Source organism: Pipistrellus hanaki (assembly GCF_964339955.1).
Source record: "Pipistrellus hanaki genome assembly, chromosome: 4".
NCBI lineage: Eukaryota > Metazoa > Chordata > Mammalia > Chiroptera > Vespertilionidae > Pipistrellus > Pipistrellus hanaki.
Window position 1 is genome coordinate 27853101 of NC_140506.1, and position 23479 is coordinate 27876579.

Consider the following 23479-nt stretch of genomic DNA (forward strand, 5'->3'; position numbering starts at 1 on the left):
ACAAATATCTCAAAATGAAAATGGGCAAAAGGCTTGAACAAGCTTTCACAGAAGCAAAAACATAAATGACCAATATTCATGATAATATGTCTTATCAGTAATCAGAAAAATTCAAAATCAAATTTGCATAGGAAATTACTAGGTTTGTTTTTTTTTTAATTAAACAGTGTAAAACCAAGTGTGCATGATGATACAGAGTGCATCCAATATTTGTGCACTGCTCATGGGAATGTCAGTTGGTGCCATAATGGGGAAAGCAATTGGGTATTATCCTCTAAAAGTGAACATTCACCTATATTACCAGGAGATCTGTTTAGAAATTTGTAACAGCCTTGTTTATAATAACAAAAATTAAACAACTTCCCCCAAAGGAACACAATATTAAGAGATAGAAACTGTCCAATGGCCATTTACTGTATGAATAAATACATTGTGGCATATTTCTACAATGCAATATTTTAGAATAGCGAGAATGACTGAACCCCAACTACAACTGGCTTTCTTATGGTCTCTTTGGCCTGTGTTGCTCCTGTCCCAGCAGGCCATGCAGCCCAGCTTCAGGATGGGAAAGCCAGTCCTTGCAGTGACATCATGGACTTTGAGTGCAGGCCCTTCTCCCTTCCTCATAATATCAGCTTTCATACTATCCTCATAATATCAGCCTGCACCCTACCCTCAAAACGCTCGCTCTCTCTCTCTCTCTCTCTCTCTCTCTCTCTCTCTCTCTCTCTCTGTGTGTGTGTGTGTGTGTGTGTGTGTGTGTGTGTGTGTTTTTATGGTGTGTAGTGTGTGTGTGTGTAGTGTTTAGGGGAGGTGAAGGGAAGACTTGGAACAGGTTTGGGATTCTGCTAGGAGGAGGAGGAAGGGACTGGGCAGCCGCTACCCACTATTCTGTCTCTCCTGCATGCTGCAAACTCCTAGAGAGAAGGGACTATGTTATAATCATCTCTGCATTCCCTGAGCACATCTCAAGTATTCAAAAAATATTGAACAACAGATCAGCCTCAGCAAGACCTAACTGGTCAGACGCACTGAAAGAGAAATCAGGTTAAGAGCCTCTTGCCATAACCAACACACTCACTGGGAATGCTGGCATCTACCGATAAGGAAATGGTTGGTGACAAGTTAGGAAGTGGAGGTGTTTTAAGGGCTCTCTTTGACTAGCAGAACAAAAGCTTACTGGTCAGGGGCTCTGGCCTCCCGGGACCTGGCGAGGCATGCAGAACACTGTTGCTTTTTGGTGCAAGTGTCCTGAAATCTCCTGAGGTAGCTCCGCAGTGAGGTGTTTTTCTGATGGTGAAAGGAGCACAGCAGAAGCTTTTGTCCTCCAGTTGCCAGGGCGGGGAGCATGGCTTACCATTCAACTGGAACAATATTCTTGGCAGCAGTGCCTTTCAGTAGCTTTTCTCAGCTCGTCCCCTGCACAAGCCAGCCACTTACTGGACAGGCCGGCTGGCACCACAATGCGTAGGCACCAGGGTCCCTGGGCCCACCCACTTGCCCCTGGTTTCCCAATTAGCCTGGCGTTAAGATTTCCTATCTTTCTGATGATGCCTAATTTGCCACCCCTGTGTCTCAGGAGGTACAGAGAGACCCCTAATTGTCCTTACTTATAGTAAAAAAAAAAAAAGTCAAGTGTATTGAAACATTTCAGCCAAAAAGCCCTCATTGCTGCCTCCATACCAGTCACCTTGTGTGGTTATGGACTTTGAACTTTGCACAAAGGGCTCTGCTGAGGGCCCAGAGAGGCTGAATCCAGGCTGCACTCTGCTCCCTAAACCTGGGGTGGGGTTGAATCCTGAGTCTGCCTGGAGGAGGGGGTCCTTTCTCCTCAGATGGGCCCCGCAGCATGCCCGAGGGGCACCTTTGTCTGACTGGCACAGAGGCCTGGCATTCTCTTCCCATACTGTCACGAGGTCAGACCCAGAAACCCTAGGCTGATTTGCAATTGCTTCCTGTCCCAGCTCTTGCTGGGAATGAGACCAAGGGTGACCCTGGCCTGTCTTCCCAGCCCTGCTCCTGTGAGCTCTCTGGCTCCCTGATCTCTGCCTGTCTGCAGAGCATCCTCCAGACCCGGAAGCGCCCTGCAGCAGGGTCACAGCTGCCCAGCCTCCTCTGCCCGCCCTCCGGCTCCTCGCCTGACTGATGCCTGGCTCCCAGCTTGGCTCAGGGTTTCCATGTGTGCCCAGGCGCCTCCCGGTTGTGACGCCATCCCTGGATGCTGCTTTCCTTTCTGACCCTGGGATTCAAAACGTCAGGGCTTAGCCCTGAAGCAGCCCCTGGGTGGGACAAGGAGGGATTGTTTCCCAGCGGGTGGAATGTGTCATTCCAAACCAATAAGACATCTCGGAGCATCCAGATTTGACCATTGGGACGTCCTACACATGCCTCTCTTTATGAGAGCCTCTTGGGCCTTTTGTTCCAGCACCCCTCCCTCCTACCCTATTTTGGTTTGCAACCACAGAGTTCAGACCACTGTCATCTCGTCAGTGCATCTCCAGATTACAGAAGCTCTTTATCAGTATCGATTTTAGCAATGTGCTCAGACTCAATAACATCCTTCACAGCTGGACCCAACTCCGAGATCCTCCCAACCCTATGTCTCCCCGCGTAGTCAACCCTTACGGGGGAGAGAGAGAGAGAGAGAGAGAGAGAGAGAGAGAGAGAGAGAGCGAGAGAGCGCGCCTGCCTTGGGAGTGAGACCCAGAGATTATTTGGTTGTGAAACCATATGCAGGATGAGTCAGAAACCAGCACTGAATGTGCACGTTGTTACTGGGAAAACTGGCCCATTCTGTAGCTGAGCTGCATGACCTGCTGGAATAGGAGCAACAAGGCAAATAGGGCCAGAAAGAAAGCAAGATTGTGGAGGAATAAAAGATGAGGGGAAATGATCCTGTCAAAGCCAGGGAGAAAAGATCATAATGAAAACTGCTTGGGAGCCCCCATGCCTCCTGCTCCCTTGCTCTCTCCCTGCCCCATTTAAGGGTGGAAACTGCAGAGTCCTACTCCCTTTCCCTCATAATTCATTCTGGTTACCTACTCATTCCAACATACCTTTTCATAAATTCCTTTACCTCAGCTCCAGGTGCTTTCCTCAGTCACCATGGGTACTCAAGTCCACATTGTAATGCCCCTTGCTCCCCACCTTGCTCTCTCCTGTGGGGGAATCCCAGCCTTCAGGCTCCACCCCTACACCTAGCCCTTCCATGCCTATCTCCAGTCAAGTATGAGCTCCTTCCTAGCTGGGAACTTTTCTTGATGCTCCTTTTCTACTCTCCACAGCACCTAACATGATCAGCCAGAGTTTCTGGGAGTGCAGCTGGCGTTTCCATTGCAGTGGACGAAAGATGGCCACACTGTCTGACATTTCTCCCACCAGGAGGTGGGGTCTGCTTCTTTCACCCTTGAAATTGGCCCATGGCTACTCTGAAGATTGAAGTGATACATTGTCAGATCCCTGAAGTGATACTTGGCTCAGAACCCTGTACCTCATAGAGAAACCCTAAAACTACATGGAGAGGGAGAAGAGCCCAGCCAAGCCAACTTGATAGTCATCCCCTCTAATTTTCCAGACATGACTTGGACTCTCCACATGAGACCAGGTACCAGCTGAAAAGCACATGAGGGTGTCCTCAGTCACATGGAGCAGAAGAACCACCCAGCTGAGCCCTGCCAGAATTCCTGATCCACAGCATCATAAAATTATGTTACTTATGCCTCTCTAAGTTTGGTGATCCAGATAACAAGAATATGCAGATGTAACAAATTCTCCAGGTTATTCTTGTGAGTCCTAGAATTTGAGTCATGTAAAGGGAGCTGACATTTAACGAGTAGTTTTTTATTAAGGAGTAGAACATATAAACTCATTTTCTACCTTGTCTGCATATCCTAAGAGAAGGAAAATAAGGTAAAATAAAATCTCATCACTTATATTGTTGAACTCATTTTGTTTCTTGGACAATAGGCCAGTTCTGTTTCTGGCACAAACAAGAGAGGGCCTACAGCTCTCCTGAACTTTTCTAGACGATCCAGTGCCACAGACAGTGTTAATGAACAATGTCACCTCAACGGAATGAAGTTCAGCTCTGGATTTAAAACATAGTGAGTCCTGACAACATTTGGTTTGGACGTATTTTCTTCCACTATGGTTCCAGACCAAAACTGAGATTTTCTTTTTCTTTTTTCGTTTGTCTCATGGGAGTATATTTTAAGACTGAAGCCTGTGGGTTTCTTTCAGGTTACATAATGAAACCTTTAGGCTTGTAAGTCACATGACCGACCCCTGCTTTGCCATAGTTTTGGACAAAAACCACAGGACCCTGCAAACCCCATTGGGATTGGTGGTTTTTGTTTTTGTTTCTCAACAAAGCAGTTTGGGCAAGTCTGAGAAATTTTTTTGCAGACTCAGCAGAGATGGGTGTGAAACTCAGCATCTCCTTTGGATGCTTCAGCTCAGCGTCAGTGGGTTTGGACAAGCCTTGTGCTTAAAAATGGAACTCTAAAAGCATAAAACCACAGAAGCCAGAAGTATTTTCCAAAATGAGTTGAACCAAGCTGAAGCTGCCGGGATTCGCGCCCTCCCTGTGCAGACAAGTAGATGTGCCCCTTCCAACTCGATGCCCCACCAGCCTTCAGCTCACCGGGTCTGCTATGTCACATGCTGGGCAGAGCTGACTCTTTAGAACAGAACTCTGGCCTCTTCTGATGCTCTTCAGAGGTGGCCCTCTGTCTCCACAAACTCAGTAATTCAAAGTCTGGCAAGGAATCAATCTCACCATTTATTTTATTTCGTTCATCTGAAAAACAAAATATCCATATGGTGGCATCACTTGAGGACAGCTGACAAGTAAATACCATCCTTGAAGCCCGAGGCTCCCAAGCAGCCTGGGGCATGGCAAGGCTGCATCATCATGGCTCCAAGTGCTGGTTTAAAATACAGATCCCCAGGCGGCCCTCCGAACCATTTTTATTTTAATGAGCTGCCCAAGCGATTGTATATCTCCAACTCTAGGAACCACTTCTGTGTTTAAAAAATATGAGGCTTCTGCCTCTGGCCCAGATGGAGTAGCAGGGATCAGATGTATCCTCCTGCCTGAAACACCTGGAAAACGGGCCAGGTTTATGCAGGAATGGACTTCAGGTAGCACAGGGTGTGACTGCGAGAAGGGGACCAGTGGGTTTTTAGATGCCAGAAAGGGGGAGTTTGGCAACACTTGGGATGTGACCAATATGTTTCTAAAAGGGGGTTACCAGGCAGTGAATTCGTTTTATTACACAAAGGACTCTCACTCACTGCCAAGGAGAGTCTGCCACAGTGAGGGCCGCTGAGTGGCCCAAGGTCCTTCCTTCTGTGGGGAGGGAAGGAGGTATCGGCAGCAGGGGCATACCTGCGCAGCTGCAGGCTGAGCGAGGCTGAGGCAAGAACAGGTTACAGCGTGCTCTGGTTTGTGTTTTTAAATGGAGATATTTACACACTACAACATGCAGGCTCTTCCTGTAGGAAGCATGAGAAATGGTTGTGTCTGGTTGTGTCTGCAGCACTGGGCTGGCAAGCGGGAAAGGAGGTTTGTTTCACTGGACACTTTTTGCACTGTCCAAATACCTTACAACGTTCGCGTAGTTTGTTTTCAATAAATAAAAAAAAGCTAGCTAAAAAATTAAAAAGTAAAGATAAATGTTTTCTCTTAAGGATTTTTTAAAATATTTAATCAAATTTGATTGCATTTCTACACACTATCTATAATAGGGGTGTCGAACTCAATCAGAGAAGGGGCCAAAATCTAAAATCCAGCCTAAATCACGGGCCGAATGGTTTACTGAACAGTCATAAACTGACAATGTCATAAACTGACAGCGGAGTGCAGTGATGACAGCGCGGTGCGGGCCACATTGCAAGGCCTGGCGGGCTGGATTTGGCCCGCGGGCCTTGTGTTTGACACATGTGATCTATAACCTTAGAAAACATCAACCATTAACCACTCAAGTGATGGTTATAATGTGCGCCTATGCGATAATTCTGTGTCATTCAGAATTTAGTTGATCTTTTACTCACCTGGCATATAATACCACAGATTGCATCATTATTGTGTTTCAACTTGTTTGAAAGACAGGTTGTTGTCATTGTTGCCTATTCATTTCCAAAATATGAGTTTGAAATTAGTTAATTGTCCTTGGGGGTCTGGCACCGTCCCTGACAATGCCCAGTATCAATTATATGGTTATAGACACATTCCTATAGTTGTTTATAAAATCTACAAAGTTATTCTTTTGTAGACGCCTAAGTCAGAAGAGTAAGATGTTTCTAAGGTCCTTGTTTGCTCTGTGCAGGTAAAAAGAAGAAAAGCTTCTGGGTCGGAATAAAAGCTCTTTCCTCAGGCTATGGCCACCATCCCCCTGGATGTCCATTATCAGACCTCTGGGTGGGTGAGCCCTTCTTAAGGGGATCCTGCATTATACTCAGTACTGTACTTTTTTGTTCTTAAGGATGTGGCATATACACATTTTGTTGTAAAGCAAGAGAGATGAGCTGTATGAATCATTTAAAACTTTGCTTGTGTGCATAAGAATTTTGGGTGTTTAATGAAGATGCCCAGAGAATAGCTTTAACCAAAGAACTAATGTCAAAGAATGTGATTCAGGCAGTCTAAATAACTAATTATAATTCTTCTAAGCTTCTCGTACTCCACTATGCCTTCTCTACTCATGTGGTGCCACCACTGGCACAAGCAAGGCCAGTTTCTTCTCTCTTAAATGCTTTCTCAAAAACAGTGGAAAAGGTAGTAGAATGTGGATATTTGTGTTTGCTTGAATTAGCATAAACACTGAGAACATATGCAAGGGACTAACAGTACACTTACCTGTAAGGAAAGAGGAGAGAGGGACCAGAGTAGATTGGAACAGACCTCTCTGGATAGATAGATAGATAGATAGCTAGATCTCACATTTTTGTATTGTTTTCATACTGGACCATGTGAATGTATCACTGATTTTTTAATTTAAAATTAAAGAATATTACTCAAAGTTTAATAATAAAAGCATAATATGCTAATTAGACCAGACAACCAAACGACCTTCTGGATAAAGCCTGGACTTCAAGGGCCAACTCCCTTGCATGAATTTCGTGCATTGGGCCTCTAGTCATTTAATAAAAGCTTTATATAACATGCTTAAAACTGGGTCCAATGGGTTGAAATTGCATAAACTGAGTAAAAATAACAGGAAACTGAAACTCAACCCCCCCCTCCCTCCTCTTCTTATCAACTGAGATGAAAAAAGGGCATAAGAAATTGTATCAATGATTTCCTCTGGCTGCTATTTTCCATGGCTTCCATCCATTGAGTCTATGGGTTCTTAGAAAATTTTGAAAAACAAGAGACAAAATTTGACTTTGTGTAATTTTTCCTTTTGGAGACATTTCGGGCACCTCACTCTAGAATGACCTGTGGTACATGTTAGGATAATAGAGGCAAACACAACAAAGAGAATCCGGGGAAGAAAAAGATTGTGTGTGCAAGTGTGTGCATGCATATATATATGCAGGGGGCTGGAGAAGATGGCAGAGAAGGACTAGAAGTATTTCCCAGTGTAAACATTAAAAGTTTAACTTTTGCAAAGCAGCTTTTCTGGTGAAATATTGCTGACTGTATTTGGAAGTTGATAATATAATTCAGCTCTCCTCTGGGCATTGTGGGTATACTATGATTTTCTTGGTTGAAATGCCTCCCTCCCCATCCCAGAATAGTAGAAAGACTGAATAATTTCATATTGGACACTTTCCCTTCCAGGGAATAATTTAAGTGCTACCATATGTTTTCTTATTTTGTCCTTCTACTGTCTCTCACAAACCACTGGGCTTTGAAAAATGGAAAGACAACATGAACACAGAGGAACACTCTGGCGGGGCGTGTGCGTGTGTGTGTGTGTGTGTGTGTGTGTGTGCGTGTGTGCGTGTGTGTGTGCGTGTGTGTGTGTGCGTGTGTGTGTGTGTGTGTGTGTGTGTGTGTGTGTGTGGTTTGAAATCACTCTGTGGTGATTGCCCAATCACTGGGCCACGGTGATGATTCAGGAAGGTGTTCGTAGATATGTTCCACTGACGGGGACTGATAACAACCTTCAGAAACCGTTTAATCCCCAGGAACTAAAATGGGTCGATGGCGGCTGCACAAGGCTGGAAGGAATAATCGCTGAAATTAGACCCGAGGAGGAAGCATGCTCACTCCCAGTGCCTGATGTCAGAGCAGCTCAGGTCCAGGTGCTCTGCCTTTTACCGAGATGAATTCTGGAGGCTTTCCCTCGGTCAGCTCTCTCCTGGGCACTCCAGGTGGGTCAGTGTCTCTCCTGCACGCTGTGTGGCATTGCTGACCTAGGGTCACGGGGCACTGCCAGGTTCCCAGGAGCAGAGCCTGGGTCTGAAGCCTCGGTCCGCCTGGAAACAGCAGCCTGGCCATCTGCGTGCCCAGGGCTCCTGCCTGTTCCCCGCACTCAGCGAACTGGGCTCAGGCCCAAGGTGAGCTCTGTGACCCGAAGCCAAATCCTTTACTTGAAAAGCCCGGAGATTCTCTAAGTACATTCCCTCACCCCCATCCAGCAGATTATTCTGGAAGCCTCTTATCTCAGAAAAGCTGATCAACCTGTGTAAATTATCAAGATATTTCTTTCAAAGATCCTGCGAAACCGAAGAGCGTTCTTACGGGCCTGTACCACTTTTTAAGCTTCACCCCAACATTCTTGAACATCCTGCCATCAAGAACGGGGTCCCGCCCTTTTCCTAACTCCGGGCTGGCTGGTGACCGCTCTGACCAAGGCAGCACGGCAGCCAGGCCGCTGAGCTGGGGAAGGGCCAGGCCACTCGTGCTCTTGCTCTGGGGGTGCTTGTTCTGGCAGAAGCCACTCTGCCCAAGGGGTCCGCCTGCCTGGGAAAGTCAGCCCAAAGGGCACCACCGCCCTCCGTGCAGAAGGGCCGTCACCGAGCCTCCAGGTGGCTGCAGTCCCCGCCAACAGCCCACTGCAGCCTCGTGAAAAGCCCCAGGTGCCAGCAAAGCTGCCAAGCCTTTCTGAGGTCACACCCACAAAACCATTAGGGTTTGTTGTTGTTGCTTTGTTTCTGTTTGTGTTTTTTTAACAAAGTAGTGTTTCAGCCAAAACCGGTTTGGCTCAGTGGATAGAGCATTAGCCTGTGGACTGAAAGGTCCCAGGTTTGATTCTGGTCAAGGCATGTACCTTGGTTGCAGGCACATCCCCAGTAGGAGTTGTGCAGGAGGCAGCTGATTGATGTTTCTCTCTCATCAACGTTTCTAACTCTCTATCTCTCTTCCTCTGTAAAAAAAATAAAAATTAAAAAATCAATATTTAAAATATGGGCCTGTAGCACATATTTAAAATATATTTTTAAAAAATATATATATTTAAAAAAGTAGTGTTTCGTGCACACTGCTAAGTTAAAGTGTCACCTGCTCCGCCGTGCCAATGGGGAGACACGTGTCCGTAACACACCACCTCATTCCAGCTGCTACTTCCACTTGGGAGCGTTCACACGTGGTTGCTTTAATCCGTTTTCCTTTGGGTTTATCTTTTCACACCCTGCACAGACGCACACACACACAGCCACCCGGGCACTGCAACCCACATACACAAAATCGATTCGGTGAGTTCCATCAAGTGAGTCTGAGCCCCAGATCGCCTGGCCCAGCGTTCTTCTTCAGCTGAGAAAACGCAGGCCGATGGGATTGAGCTTCTTGCCGGAGGTCATATGGCTAAGGAGTGTCCCAGCTGGAAGTGAGCCCTGGTCTCCGACAGCCAGTCTAGTTCTTTCCCCCACTAATTAATTTCTCACCCACCTCGTAAAATAAAATGGGTCGTTCCTTACCTAGTCCAGAGGCCATAAACTGAAGGTCCCTGGGCGCAGTATCTCACTGGCCTCCTGGGGGGGGGTGATCAGTGCATGCTGCCTAAGGCCGGACTGCCCGATGGGAAGCCAGGGCAGGAGTGGGAAGTGCTGAGAGGGCCTGGCCTACCCACCTCCTTCCTCCTTCCTCGTCCTGCTCTGAAGTCCACATGCTAATTACGGTCAGAGTGCAGGCGGGATTCCCGAATGTGCTGGAAGGACGCCAATTCCCTCCGCCCTGGAGCTTCTCTGTTAGACCCTCCTTACAAAAACAGAAGTGTTTTCAGTGGTGTGTTGCATATTTCTGAATCCAGCTAACAAAGAGGAGTGGCAGGGACAGAAGACTGGGAAAGTCGCTGTTGGGACTGGAGCTGGTTAAATGGGAGGAGTGTGTTTTATCTGCCACTCAGGGCCCAGGCAGGCTATCATTAATACGCTGTCAGCCACCCACTGCCCCAGCGTTGGCCCAATTTTTCTAAGCCCTGCAGCATTGCCATTTCATTCGTCTGGTGAGGGAATTAGAGCCAGTGACTAAGAAGGCCGCCACCCCGCGGTAATGATACATTTCCAGTCCCTTCGGGGATTTTGCCAACCACCAGATCTCCCTCCTCCACCCCCAACTACCACCATTCCCCGGCCCAAAGAGTAAAGGATGATTAAAAGTCTTTGACATGAGGTGTGGTTTAGTTCAATATGTACTGTTGGTTCTGCAAATAAGCTGGCGGGAGGTTGACTATGCATGTTATGTGCCATATGCCACTCTGTGGCTGGCATGCAGTGGGACGCCCGAAAGGCAGGGGAGGGGACGTGCATTTTCTTTCTACTTTGGAAACACAGGCTTGAAAGCAAAAAGTTTTAAAGGAAAAAAATATCACATAATTACAGTTTTGTTAATCTTTCCTGGATCCCTTATACTGTATACTGTTTGCCTCAAAAAAAAGCAGCAGCAGATTCGATAGACCACAGATTCATAAAATCATCTTCAGATAAAAGTAACTAACTTCGTGTGCTTGATATAGTCTGAGAAAGTTTAAGTGTAAGTTGAATTTTCGCAAATTTGGTCATATTTCAAATATTCTCAATTTAAATCGGTCCCATTTTGTAAAGCAAATAATAATTTTGTATTGCAAATCGTCACTCCCTTATTTGTTTTGTAAGTTTAGGCTATTGTGCTTGCCTTTTTTTCTAAATGCAAGATACATCTATAGGTAATGGCAGGGAGTAAGACTTAAAAGTACTAAAACAAAAGTTTTAAATATAAATAAAAATATTTTTAGTTTTAGAAATTTAATCTAGGAATTTAGATTTTTATTTAAAACTTCTAAAATAAGCATGTGCCTACCTCATAGTACCATTTTAGCAAAATACTGAATTTATCCTTAGGATATAAGAAAAACAATTGTGTAAAGATGTATAGACCAAAAAAGTTGACTGTGGCATTGTTTATAATAACAACAACAACAACAACAAAAAAAAAAAATGGAAAGGAACCTAAAATACCATCAATGGAGAAGTTATTGAAATAAAAACAGATTATTATGTTAGCGGGCAATGATATTTGTGTTGCTTTCAAAAAGGACAAAAGAACCATGATGTGATATCATTTTCCTGGGCAACAATTTGAGTCAACCTCCTGTGGGTGAGTGTGGGGTAAGGAGGAGATCAGAAGTGGTATGACAAGTACCTGAAACACTTCCTCACTGGGAGTGTCGAGAGGTTTGAGTACCATCGGTCCACAAATACTCAGGAGACTGAGATGCTATCATCAGTGTGACATGTACTTGAATTATTTACTTAAAAAAACACTAGAGAGCTATTTTTATATATTTAAGAGATGCATAAAATATTTTAAAGAATTGTACTATTTAATGAGCAAGTATTCAAGTTTAATTTTCCTAAAATACTTTCACTGGAAACTTCACTTACTATTTTTAAAGGGACAAATATGTGTTTGGCTTTCAGAACAAGTTCTAGAGAAGATCATTTGATGTACCGAGGTTGGGAAATGGTTTTGCTACATTTACCAATACTCAGTGTTACCCACTTCTTTGGTCTTTTTCAGGGGGAGGTATACTTGCTCTCTAAACTTATTTGACTAGAATAAGTTGAGAATTATTTAGCAATTTATGGAAATGAACTGTTATTTAAGACTAGAGGCCTGGTGCATGAATTCATGCATGGGTGGGGTCCCTCGGTCTGGCCGGTGATCGAGTCCTATCAGGGGTCCAGCCAGCCAGGGAGGGAGGGGCCGTGTGAGGTTGGCTAGCCAGCCACCCCAAATGGGGCCAACAGGAGGAGGGGCTGGCCAGGGTGAGGAGCCACAGGAGGTTGGCTGTAAGCATCTGCCCCCTGGTGGTCAATGCACATCATAGTGACTGGTAAACCAGTTATTCTGGCTGTTCCAGTCATTGGGCCATAACAGTCGCTTAGGCTTTTATACATGTAGATGCTATCCTAAAGGCTTTCATTTGGTACCAACTTTCTTTTTGGTGTGTGTGTACTATAGAAAAACGAGGGTAGGGAATACTCATCAATAATCTCACCATCCTAACTTAAAACTTTAAAAAAAAATTTCTTCCAGGAATTTTTCTTAGAATATTTATTTTTTTAAAAATACAAAACATTACAAACACACAGAAAAATACAATTAATAATATAATAGAACTCCTGTGTGCTTTTTATAGCAAATTAGCTACTCTGAACATCCCTTCAATTTTCACCACTCCTCCCTGAAAGCCAAGTGACAGAAAGCAAAACAGTCTCTTGAACTAAAGACGTAAAATTCTGCACCTTTCAGGGCTATATTTATGATTATTTATTCGGTTGAAGATCCACACTGACTTTTGTAAACTACAACTGTTCCCACTTTGAAATACACCTCTTAAGCACATGAAAACACACAAACAACTAAAAATGCAAAATAAAATACCAGAATTAAAAATTATTTTTAAATGCATTTCTGAGCTGGTAGAAGAGGAAGAAATATTTAGTGACCGATAAAGTAAGAGCAGGAATCCTGAAAATTATGAATGCTCTGAACTTCTTTTTCTCTATAGGGGCATCCGTAGAGTCCTGCGGGCATTAAACTTGGGTCTTGGGATGGCGGAGGCCAAGGCCATGGCCCAAAGTCTAATTGGAGAGCCTCTCATAAAGCTATGACTCCACAACTGCAGTACATGCATGTACTAGCCATAGAGTTGGCAGCAATAAGGAAACTCGTTTATGCTTTTTACTGGATGAAGGAAAAAAAAAAATCTCCCTTGAAAATTCATTAAAAAAAAAAAAAAATTTAGAAAAAAAAAAGCAAACCCTCACAAGGGTATGTGGTATGATGCATATTTTTGAATACATAATTTCTATTATCTGTGAGAACCAAAAAACCCCAACTCAAGCTAAAATTTAATTTTAAAGCACTTTCAGGCTTTAGTTGCTTCTGGGCACAAAGCAATATTCTCTGGAGGAGCCCACCCTCAAATCAGGCCTCCAAATATCCTTATGATGAAACATGAGAATCTGGCCTGACCCTCAAAACTCACAAAACACACAAGTAATCCAGACACCATAGGGACTATCCCAGACACATAATAGAAGAATCAAGCCACAAATGATTCCGAATAACATAATTATCAGTCATACGTAAAATGGGTGTATGTTTAATTGGCAAACAGTAAAAATAAGGGGGGGTTTAAAATATATATGGAAAAAGAGAACAAAAACAATGATCCTGGAAATTTGCAAAGGAAATAGAATTTCTAAAAATAAAAAATAATATATATTATCATTAAGATTAAAAGTCCAGTGAGCTCTGCTAGTATGGCTCAGTGTTGACCTATGAACCAGGAGGTCATGGTTCGATTCCCAGTCAGGGCACATGCCTGGGTTTCAAGCCCTATCCCCAGTAGGAGGCATGCAGTAGGCAGTTGATCAGTGATTCTCTCTCATTGTTCACTGAAATCAATAAAAACACATATTAAACAAACAAAAAAAGTCCAAATGAATTGGTTAAACGGGAGATAGGACACAAAGATATTATTCATAATATAAAACAGAAAAAGATGGAAGTATGAAAAGGTAGCTAAGAGACTTAGAGAGTAGATAAGCTCTTACAAAAATCTAATAAGAATTTCTAATAAGAGAAAAGACTCCAATAGTAATCAGGCAAATGCAAAGTGAAACAACAATGAGATGTCATTTTACCTGTCTTATCTTGGTAAATTTTATAATACCACGTTCTGGAAAGGATATGAACAAACAGGAACTAGGATGCATTGCTAGTGGGGTATAAATTGGCATACCATTTTGGAAAGCCATTTGACAATATCTAGGACAGCTGAGGATGTATCTAGGTGCCGACCCAAGATCCATTCTCATTCGTGTGCCCAAGAAAATCCAGGCAAGGATGTTCATCATCACACTGCCTGTGCTAGCCAAGGTGTGAAAAGGCCTAATTATTACTTTTTTTTTTTTCAAATCCCTGCATAACCCCATTCTGCAGTAAAGGATCACATAATAACAATCTATTATTATAGAGGCTGGAGACACGTTCTGCCTTTTTCACTTCAGCAGGGGGCAAGGGCACCTGGGAAGAGAGTGAAAGTTGGGACTGAGGGAGTTCTGAGGATCATCTTGGTCATTCATTCATTCATTCATTCATTCAACTGATAATGCCTAGAAGCCTGTTCTGTAGCAGGTCCTAATCATTTGAACGGCCCATCCATCCAATCTCAAGCCAATTCTAACTTTTTGGGGTGCGATGAGACTGGACCTGTGCATCCTTAAACCTGCTGTCTCTCCCTCTGAATCTCAACCTGCTGGGTTTCACTGCACATTATCTTTCCTCCAAGAGATAGAATTAATGAAAGGAGAGCACAGTTCCTTCTGCCTTTTTTGTTAGAAGGAGACGTGGAAAAGGCCAAAATTCTTCCCTCTCCATCCTTCAAGGCCCTGCTCAGTACTGGTGCTTAACTACGGCCACTTGTCTTTCTCAGTTCCCAGGCCTCATTTCCCATAGCAGCCGCTTGGCTATTAATAATATACTTGCAATGACATTCCTTGCAGTGGTGTTTAAATTAGAGGTAAATTTCTTATTGCCCGAGCATGAGTTTTAGTTGTTTGATGGCCAGAATAACTCTCTACATTTTCTCACAGCACACATAGAATGTACTATACACAGTCAGTTTGAATAAAGGTGTTTAAAAAAAATGAATACATAAGTGAATGGATGACTTAAGCAAAAAATTGAAAACTACTTTTTAAATTTATTTACTAGTATAGTTCCTTGTCCCTGTTGTAGGACCCTAACTCTGTAGTCAGGATTGGGATTTTTTTTAAAGATTTTTCTTTTTTAGAAAGAGGAAGAGAAGGGGAGAAACATCAATGTGAGAGCAAAACATCGATCACCCACTTCCCACCTGCCCCCTTGCCAGGGATCCAGCAGGTTGGTTTGTCAGTCAGCAGCATGTGCTGGGACTGGGAATTGAACTGGCAACCTTAGGTATGTTAAACAACGCTCAACCCGCTGAGCCACGCCAGCCAGGGAGGAGGTCATTTTTTATGTGACAAATACCTCTAACTGGAAATCCTTATGTGGATCAAAATATATTGTGTTGCATGTTGCCGAAACCAGTTTGGCTCAGTAGATAGAGCGTCGGCCTGCAGACTGAAGGGTCCCGGGTTCAATTCCAGTTGGAGGCATGTACCTTGGTTGCGGGCACATCCCCAGTAGGAGGTGTGCAAGAGGCAGCTGATCGATGACTCTCTCTCATCGATGTTTCTAGCTCTCTGTCCCTCTCTCTTTCTCTCTGTAAAAACATCAGTAAAATATATACATGTATAATATATATGTGTGTGTGTGTGTGTGTGTGTGTGTGTGTGTGTGTAGCTGAAGCCTAGGTAGAGGTTTGGGGAAGCATTTTATCCTACAGCTATGAAATTTAATATTTATCTTCTTTATGATCTCATAGAATTAGCTGCATCTAGCAAAACAAGACAGTATCTCCTAAACCAATGTTTCCATACACTTGAATACACTCTCAATAGGCCCATTCAAAGCATCTTTAAAACCTTAATTTTCCAATATCAGATCCTTATTTTTAATTAAGGCTTAACTTCCACTCTCCCTTGCATCTCCACCGAAGGATTAGGCCAGGCCACATCACATCTGGCTGGTCCTGCGACGTCTTGGGGATTTATGAATGACAAGCTATATTAGAACTGGGGTCGTGTGCAGTCATCCTGAAATCAGAAGCTGAATGCTCCTTTCCCCGCAGCGTGCGGTCTGGGTAAACAGGATCCAAGGCAGCACCAGCACCAGCCCTGTTCTCTCTCTCTCTCTCTCTCTCTCTCTCTCTCTCTCTCTCTCTCTCTCTCTCCAGCACCGTGTGCTTCATGAAAATGCACAACCAGAATCCCTGGCATTCTCTAACGAGGGAGCTGTCATTGAAGCAAAGCTATTTCTTTCTCAGCGTTGGTTATGAGAGGGCGGGGGAAGGAGGAGGCTAGAGTAGGTGTGAGGCAGAATCAGGAGGAGCCGGGAGGCACTGTGAGTTCAGCGGCACGCAAGACTGCCCTTCCTGCCCTTCCTGGGAGGCCAAGGTCATGGGCCTTGTCTCTCGGAGTCCCCACGCATCAGCTGAAAAATATGCAAACGCGTGAGTTCACCCAGAAGTTCAGACATTCTTGGGGCATGACAGGGAATTATTTTGAAAACACACAATAAGCTTCTTGAGGGGCTGGTTTGTCCGTCGGCAGCAGCCGAGTCTCTGGGAACCGGGGAGCCTTCCCTGAGGCCGCTGTGACCGCAGGTCAGGGCGAGATGCTGGTGCCCCGTGAACAGGGCTGCCTGTGTCTGGTCCACGGGACCCGCCGGGCGGCTCGGAGCCCTCTTCCTCTCCTGGTGACCACGGCCACCCAGGCCCAGCCGGCGGGACTCCCCGGGGCACGCCGTGGCTCCTGGGAGCCCTGGGCTTCTGCCTCTTCCAGGGCAAAGCGCCAGAAAACAGTGAGAGGAAAGCAGAGATCCCCAAAGATGTATCTGGGAGAGACGAGCCTCCAGATGACCCTGAATGCCACCCTGAGATAAAACATGTAAAAGGGTTTTTGAAAAATTCTAGTGCCACCTACATAAAAGATAATACTATTCCTATCTAACCGCTTGGCTTAGTGGATCCACAAACTACGGGCGCCGAGCCGTGGATAAGCCGGCCTTTAAAAGCAGAACGAGTCCGCCTTCCCTTCCCAGAGCTCCTCATCCCTCACGCAGCCTTCTGGAAACTCGGCCGGACTTGGTGAGGGAGGGCAGCTGGCAGCCTGCAGGTCAAGGCAGAGACCTTTCCCTCTGACCCCTGGTCGTGGTCAGATAAGAGAGGAGAGAATAGAAAGTGGCATCTGAGAGTTCGCATGCCAGTGCATCACGTTATGATTGTCAAGGCACTTTCGCTTTGTGGCCCAAGAACCCCGTGGGACAGGTGGGAATTATTCTCTCTGTTTCCCAAGCAAGGACACCGAGGCTCAGAGAGGGGGCCTGCTCCCCCCCACCCCCCAGGCCCCGGGGCGGTGAGAGGTCCCCCGTGGCTGTGCACTCAGCGATCTCCAGGAAGCGGGGCAGAAACCTGGCAGGATCTCCTCGCAAACCCAGAGAGGGGAACAGGCGAGCTGCTGCCCCCGAGAGGCCCGAGGCCTTTCCCTGCTGGTGGCTCCCAACAGCTCGGCCCCGGGGGCCTGGCCGGACGGGCTTAGCTGGCTTCGTTCACACAGAGGTGCCTGCTGCACCCCGGCTCTCAGAGCTGCACGCTCTTGAATAATCTGGACAAAGGAGCGCTTGCTCCAGTATCAGGGTAATTGCTACATGCTAATATCGGGCGCACTCAGCACTTTCCACCCAGATGTTATCTCATTAACCTTCCGGCGTCCCAGCGAGGCGTGTGCTGCATGCCACGGTGCCGCAGCCGCCGCTGCTTTAGGAAAACAGTGCTCCCTGCGCCCCGCAGGATCCTTGGGCCCTGAAGCTGTGGTGCTGGGGTCGTGGGCCCCGAGGCGGGATTTATCTTGAAAGGAAATGACTGAAGTGCAAGTGGCAAGACTATCTATTGCTATGTTCTGAGCACAGGTATTTAGAAGTGTCTTTTTGCTGCGAAAGGGGGCATTTGCTTCTCTGTGATGATGCAGAATAATAAACGTTTTAATGAAAACGTCTGTTACTTAATTCTTACATTGTTGGAAGTAGACATTATCCTCGCTGTATAGGAAACTGAGGTGGCGGAGTAGGGGGTGTGCCCAGGTCTGGAAGATTCTCCGAAGCCAAGCTGCCCCAGGCCAGGGTCCCGGGAAAGAGGTGGTTCCCTGCTTTGTGCTCCAGAGAGTGAGGACCCAGCAGCACAGTCTAGTTGCCACCAACTGCATTTGCAGCCTCCCCTCCGTGCACCGCCGACATCAGGGCGAGAAGAGGTAAAGGGTGGGGCCCAGGGCAGCCGCTCAGCAGCTCACCTGAAGGACTTTCCAGCCCCACGGGCTGTTTCCAGGGCTCCCAGGCGGGGGGAGTGCGTGCCCCCGTTTGGAGGAGAAGCTGGCAGGGTGTGAAGGGAGACTCACCAACGCAGGTAAAGGGAGAGGAGAGAAACTGGAAAAGCCGGGCAAAGGAAGAGGAGAAGGGGGAGACTGGGAAGGGAACCCGCATTTGCTGCCCATGCCTGCGTCAGCTCAGGCTCTGGCAGTCAAAGCCTGGGTAGAAACAGGTGTGGGAAGACCCAACAAGTCCTGGTTGATTTGTGTCAGAATGAGCTTCAGGCTGAAACCGGTTTGGCACAGTGGATAGAGCGTCTGCCTGCGGACTGAAAGATCCCAAGTTCGATTCCGGTCAAGGGCATGTACCTTGGTTGCTGGCACATCCCCAGTAGGGGGTGTGCAAGAGGCAGCTGGTCGATGATTCTCTCTCATTGATGTTTCTAACTCTCTATCCCTCTCTGTAAAAAATCAATAAAATATATATATTTAAAAAAAAAAAAAAAAAAAAAAAAGAATGAGCTTCGGCACACAGAACCTGCATTTTCGGATCTGTCCCGCCAAGCCTAGAAGGGAAAGAAATGCCTCATCAGCAGTCTCCGTAAAAGGAGGTGGTGATGTGCCTGTGATGAAATCAATAAGAGCAAACCTTTAAACACTGGTTTTGATAGACCTTTATTGTTTTTACATTAGCTCCTGGGGTTAACATGAGAGTCTTGCTAATAGTTTTCATAGAACATTGATTGTAAGAGGAGAGGTAGTTTATTGTCCCGGGCTCATTAGGACCCACGCCCTGATTTCACAGCTTGTAAATGAACTCGCTCTGCCATTTGTTTGAGTAGCTCCTGGAGCCCCGGCCTCGGCCTTGGAATCAGGAAGCCGGGAGGGGAGCCTTTGCTGTGCTGCCCCGCGCCTGGCTGCCAGGTGACTTGAATGCCGTGTGTACTTTGGAGTGTTGACATGGAGGAGAGACTCACCAACTCCACTGCGCATTTTCACATTCTTCCATGGAGAAGTGGGCTCAGATTGGGATCAGCCCTGGCCATAAACACCCCGGAAACAACCAGCCACCTTCCCCGAGGCTACATGTCTCAGGAAGGTCCTGGTTGTGGGCATGTGACTAATTGCAAAGTTCTGATAAGCAGTGTGTGTGTTCAACGTAAATTAAAAACTGGATGTGGGGCTGACATTTCGCCTGATAGCGCTAAAGCAGGTATTTCCAGCTTTGTCAGATCAAACGTGATAGCCCTGCGATTCTCAGCCGGTGTGCCTCAAGACTTTTTAAAACATGCAGTATTTGACTATTTAGTCAGGGGCACTGACCTCTTTTCCCTTAGATTGTCAAATCAAAAAATGACAACAGCCAACACAATAATAGCCATGTGGTGTGAATGAATCAAAATTATGCCCAGTTTTTTAGTCATATCTGAAAAAATGAATTTTTGTTTATTTATTTATTTATTTATTTATTTATTTATTTTAGTAATTAATTTATGTGTACCATGAGGTTGAAAATCGCTGTTATAGCCAAATGAATACTTTTTGGAGGTCTGTAGTTGATGTCTCATTTATTTACATTTCAGTAGCTTCTCTAATCTAAATTGGTATAAAATGGCAGGCTTCAGGTAGGGTTGTGTTTATGCTCATTGCCGTAAGTAGGTGGTAATACACTGCACGGAGACCAGTGGCTTCCGTTCCTGTCCTTTTCCTAAAGGACACATTCTCATCCTCAGGGGCCCCTGACCGCGCTTATCATCCCTAGAGGCAAATTCTCGCTTAAATCCTGCCAGTCTCTCCTGCTTTAGTTCAATTTCCTCTTCCAGTTACGTCTTCACAAGTCATGGGCAACTGACATTTCACCCATAAAACCTTCTATGAACTTGAAAACAGCAACCAGGTGTACCCACAGGCTTCTCTACCATAAGATAAAACCTGATGCTTTTTAACTTTTAATTTTGACTCTATTTCCCCCAAGAGAGGGTTCCTAAAGCCCCTTTGACTTCTCCCCATTTTTATTAAGTGTGCTGAGGAGCAGTTGGGGCACATTCAGGGATTAATGGTTCAGTGAGATCTGCAGGCAGGGCCCAACTGTGGAAGATGCCTTCGCCTTCATTAGCAGGTTGTGATGTCCTCATGCTGCAAGATGTCTGCAGCAATTCCAGATATCCTGTGCAATGCTATAATGCCCAGTAAAAGGCGGGGTCTCCTCCCACGAGCTTCTCTGTACTATAGGAAAAGCCTTTTCCAAAGCTCCCAGATGACTTACTCTCAGGTCTCATTGGCCAGGATTGCGCCACAGGCCTTGGGAGGGGGTCGACTAAGTTGCCTGGACACAGCCCAGCAAGAGGACTCATTTCCTGAGCACGTAGCTTTGTGGTAAAATGGATCCTCAAACAAAAGCAAGGCTCTGCCAGCAAGGGGACAGGGACAGTGATGGCGGTTCGGTGGGCAATCAGCTTAGTTTGTCACAGGTGAGCAAACTAATGGGAGCAAACATGGTTCCGAGTATTAGCAACATAATGGAACAGGTAATTACTGAGAACCCAGTAAGTATCAGGTGCTGTGAGGGGGCAGGCACACAAAGATGAACATCACCTGGCCCTTGACCTGTGAAACTGGCCATCACGACGGGGAGAAGACACCGTCCAGGTAACTTCAAAGCTGGGCAGTAAGTGATAGGAGAGAAGTATGCACAGAGTGTTCTAGGAGCACAGAGAAGGAACCCTGAGCTCAACCGAAGGCTGTGATGCGGGGGCCAGGCCAAGTGGACGGGCTGCACATGCTGAGAATGCGCTGGGCTAAGAAAATGAGACTTGGGAGGAACTATGAGGTATGCGACTCCTGATTTTCTAGTCTTTGTATAATATTTTATGTTTTATTATTGTGGCTCATCTGAAGTTGATGAAATAGAAAATCCTTTCAAGCCTTGAGGGTGGTGTGGATTTCAAGGGTCATTTCCCATGAGTTCATTTTTTCATATTTTGTATCTGGATGAAATCCATTTTATGATCAGTGAATTCCATATTTAAACAAGGAAACCACTCATCCAGTAGGAAAATGTGTGAGGGAGTGAAAATGAATGCAGTACTGATCGTTATGATGTCACTGGCTCTGTAAATGGGCTTGTTTTTAAGTATTATAAGAAAACTTTAGTAATTCGGACCGAGGGAAAGTCTGTCGCTTAGAATTGTTTTGTTACTAATGTGTATCTTAAGATAGGGGAGCAAGCAGCTGCTTTTGAGGGGTGTGTGTAAAACAGATAAGGATCTCCTTAGCACATTCACTGTCTCCCTAAATGTGTTTCTCCAATGGCCATAGACATTAGAAAACAAGCTGTCTTTCCCTCCTGCATTTTTTAAAACGTGTTTTACACTTTTTAAAAAATTGCTTTAAAAGATATAAACTGTAGCCTGTTCTCTGTTGAGTGTATTAGAAAATTATATATATGTAAAGAATATGTGCTTTTTAAAATCTTCTCGATCCATTTTTGGAGTTCTATCTGCATGTTTTCAACTGAAATATAATTCTCCTCTTACAAATCATTAAGAAGAAGATAAACATTTCAGTAACACCGAGGCAAAAGTCACGAACAGGCAATTCAGGGCAATAAATCATATAAAATAGGATTGGATTCCTAACTAAACAAAGGAATGAATGTTAAAGCAACATATCACCAATCAAATTGGGGGGTGAACATGGGCTCCCAGGCAGTCCTGAAACTGGCCCGTGCCACAATGCTGGGCTCACCAATCAAATTGGCAAAAATTTTTGTAAAAAGATAAACCAATCAATAAAGTGTCCAGGGCCGGTGACAGTGTGGAGAAATGAGCACCAATATGTTATTCTGTACCCAAAATCTTAAAACAACTTAAATGTCCATTAATAGAAAACTGATCAATGAAATAATGGTATATTCATGCCATGGATTATGAGTATATCTGTATATACTGATTCTTTAAAATTTGCCGGGACCGGTTTGGCTCAGTGGATAGAGCGTCGGCCTTCGGAATGAAAGGTCCTGGGTCGATTCCGGTCAAGGGCATGTACCTTGGTTGCGGGCACATCCCCAGTGGGGGGTGTGCAAAAGGCAGCTGATCGATGATTCTCTCTCATTGATGTTTATAACTCTCTGTCCTTCTCAATTCCTCTCTGTGTAAAATCAATAAAATATATTTTAAAAAATAAATAAATAAAATTTGAAGATGTATTAGTACACAAAGCAAGTTATAGAACAGAATAAAAGTTATCTATATGTAGATATATGGAAATATTAATAATTATATTTTCTGGAAGGATGTATGGGTACAGTGTAGTTATAATTATTATATTTGGGGAAAAGGACTAGAGATAAAGATGGAAGACTTTTACTTTTCACTTTGTACCATATGTATAGTTTGAATCTGTGTAAGAATTTCTATATTTTAAACATGAAATGTGCTTATGTTTTAAAAAGATAGACTATAGCCCTAGCTGGTTTGGCCTGTGGACTGAAGGGTCCTGGGTTTGATTCCAGTCAGGGACACATGTGGGGTTGTGGGCTGGATCCCTAGTGTGGGATGTGCAGGAGGCAGCTGATCAATGATTCTCTCTCATCATTGACGTTTCTATCTTTCTCTCCCTCTCCCTTCCTCTCTGAAATCAATAAAAATATTTTAGGGGAAAAAAATAAAAAGATTGCATTTTCATGGTTTGATAGGAAAGACATCTGTACTTTAAGAAGAGAAAGAGCACGTACAAAATACTCAGAATGAAAAAGGCCTGTTAATGATTCTATTTAGATAGAGATCTAGGTGTAGTGTTTGTATTTAAAAGTCTGGAAGGAAATACCCTGAACTATGGTCAGCATGGCCGCCTTAGACAATGCAGGGTGTTTATATGGCAGAACCCTTCACTTTCCCGGTACTCTTTAATTTTGTGTAGTGCTCATGAATTATCAGAAAGAAAACTATACAGTTTCCCAACTGGGGAAAATGTAACAGAAAGGAAAGAATGTCCACTTCTCTCACTCCCATTTACATGAATCACTCCTGTCTGCTCTAGGCCCAGACAAAGGTCTGGCTGGGTCTCTGACCTGGCTCTTCTAAGCTTGCTCTCA

The 23479-nt window shown here is 45.0% G+C and overlaps 1 long non-coding RNA gene across 1 annotated transcript in view; it reads left to right on the forward strand.

The window, feature by feature from the left end:
* The window catches only part of LOC311620903, a 58257-nt gene extending 52601 nt beyond the window's left edge, over positions 1-5656 (forward strand). Inside the window, exon 5 of the long non-coding RNA XR_014794759.1 lies at positions 3285-5656. This is a non-coding gene — a long non-coding RNA (uncharacterized lncRNA). The remainder of the gene's footprint in view (positions 1-3284) is intronic.
* Positions 5657-23479: the final 17823 nt, after the last annotated feature.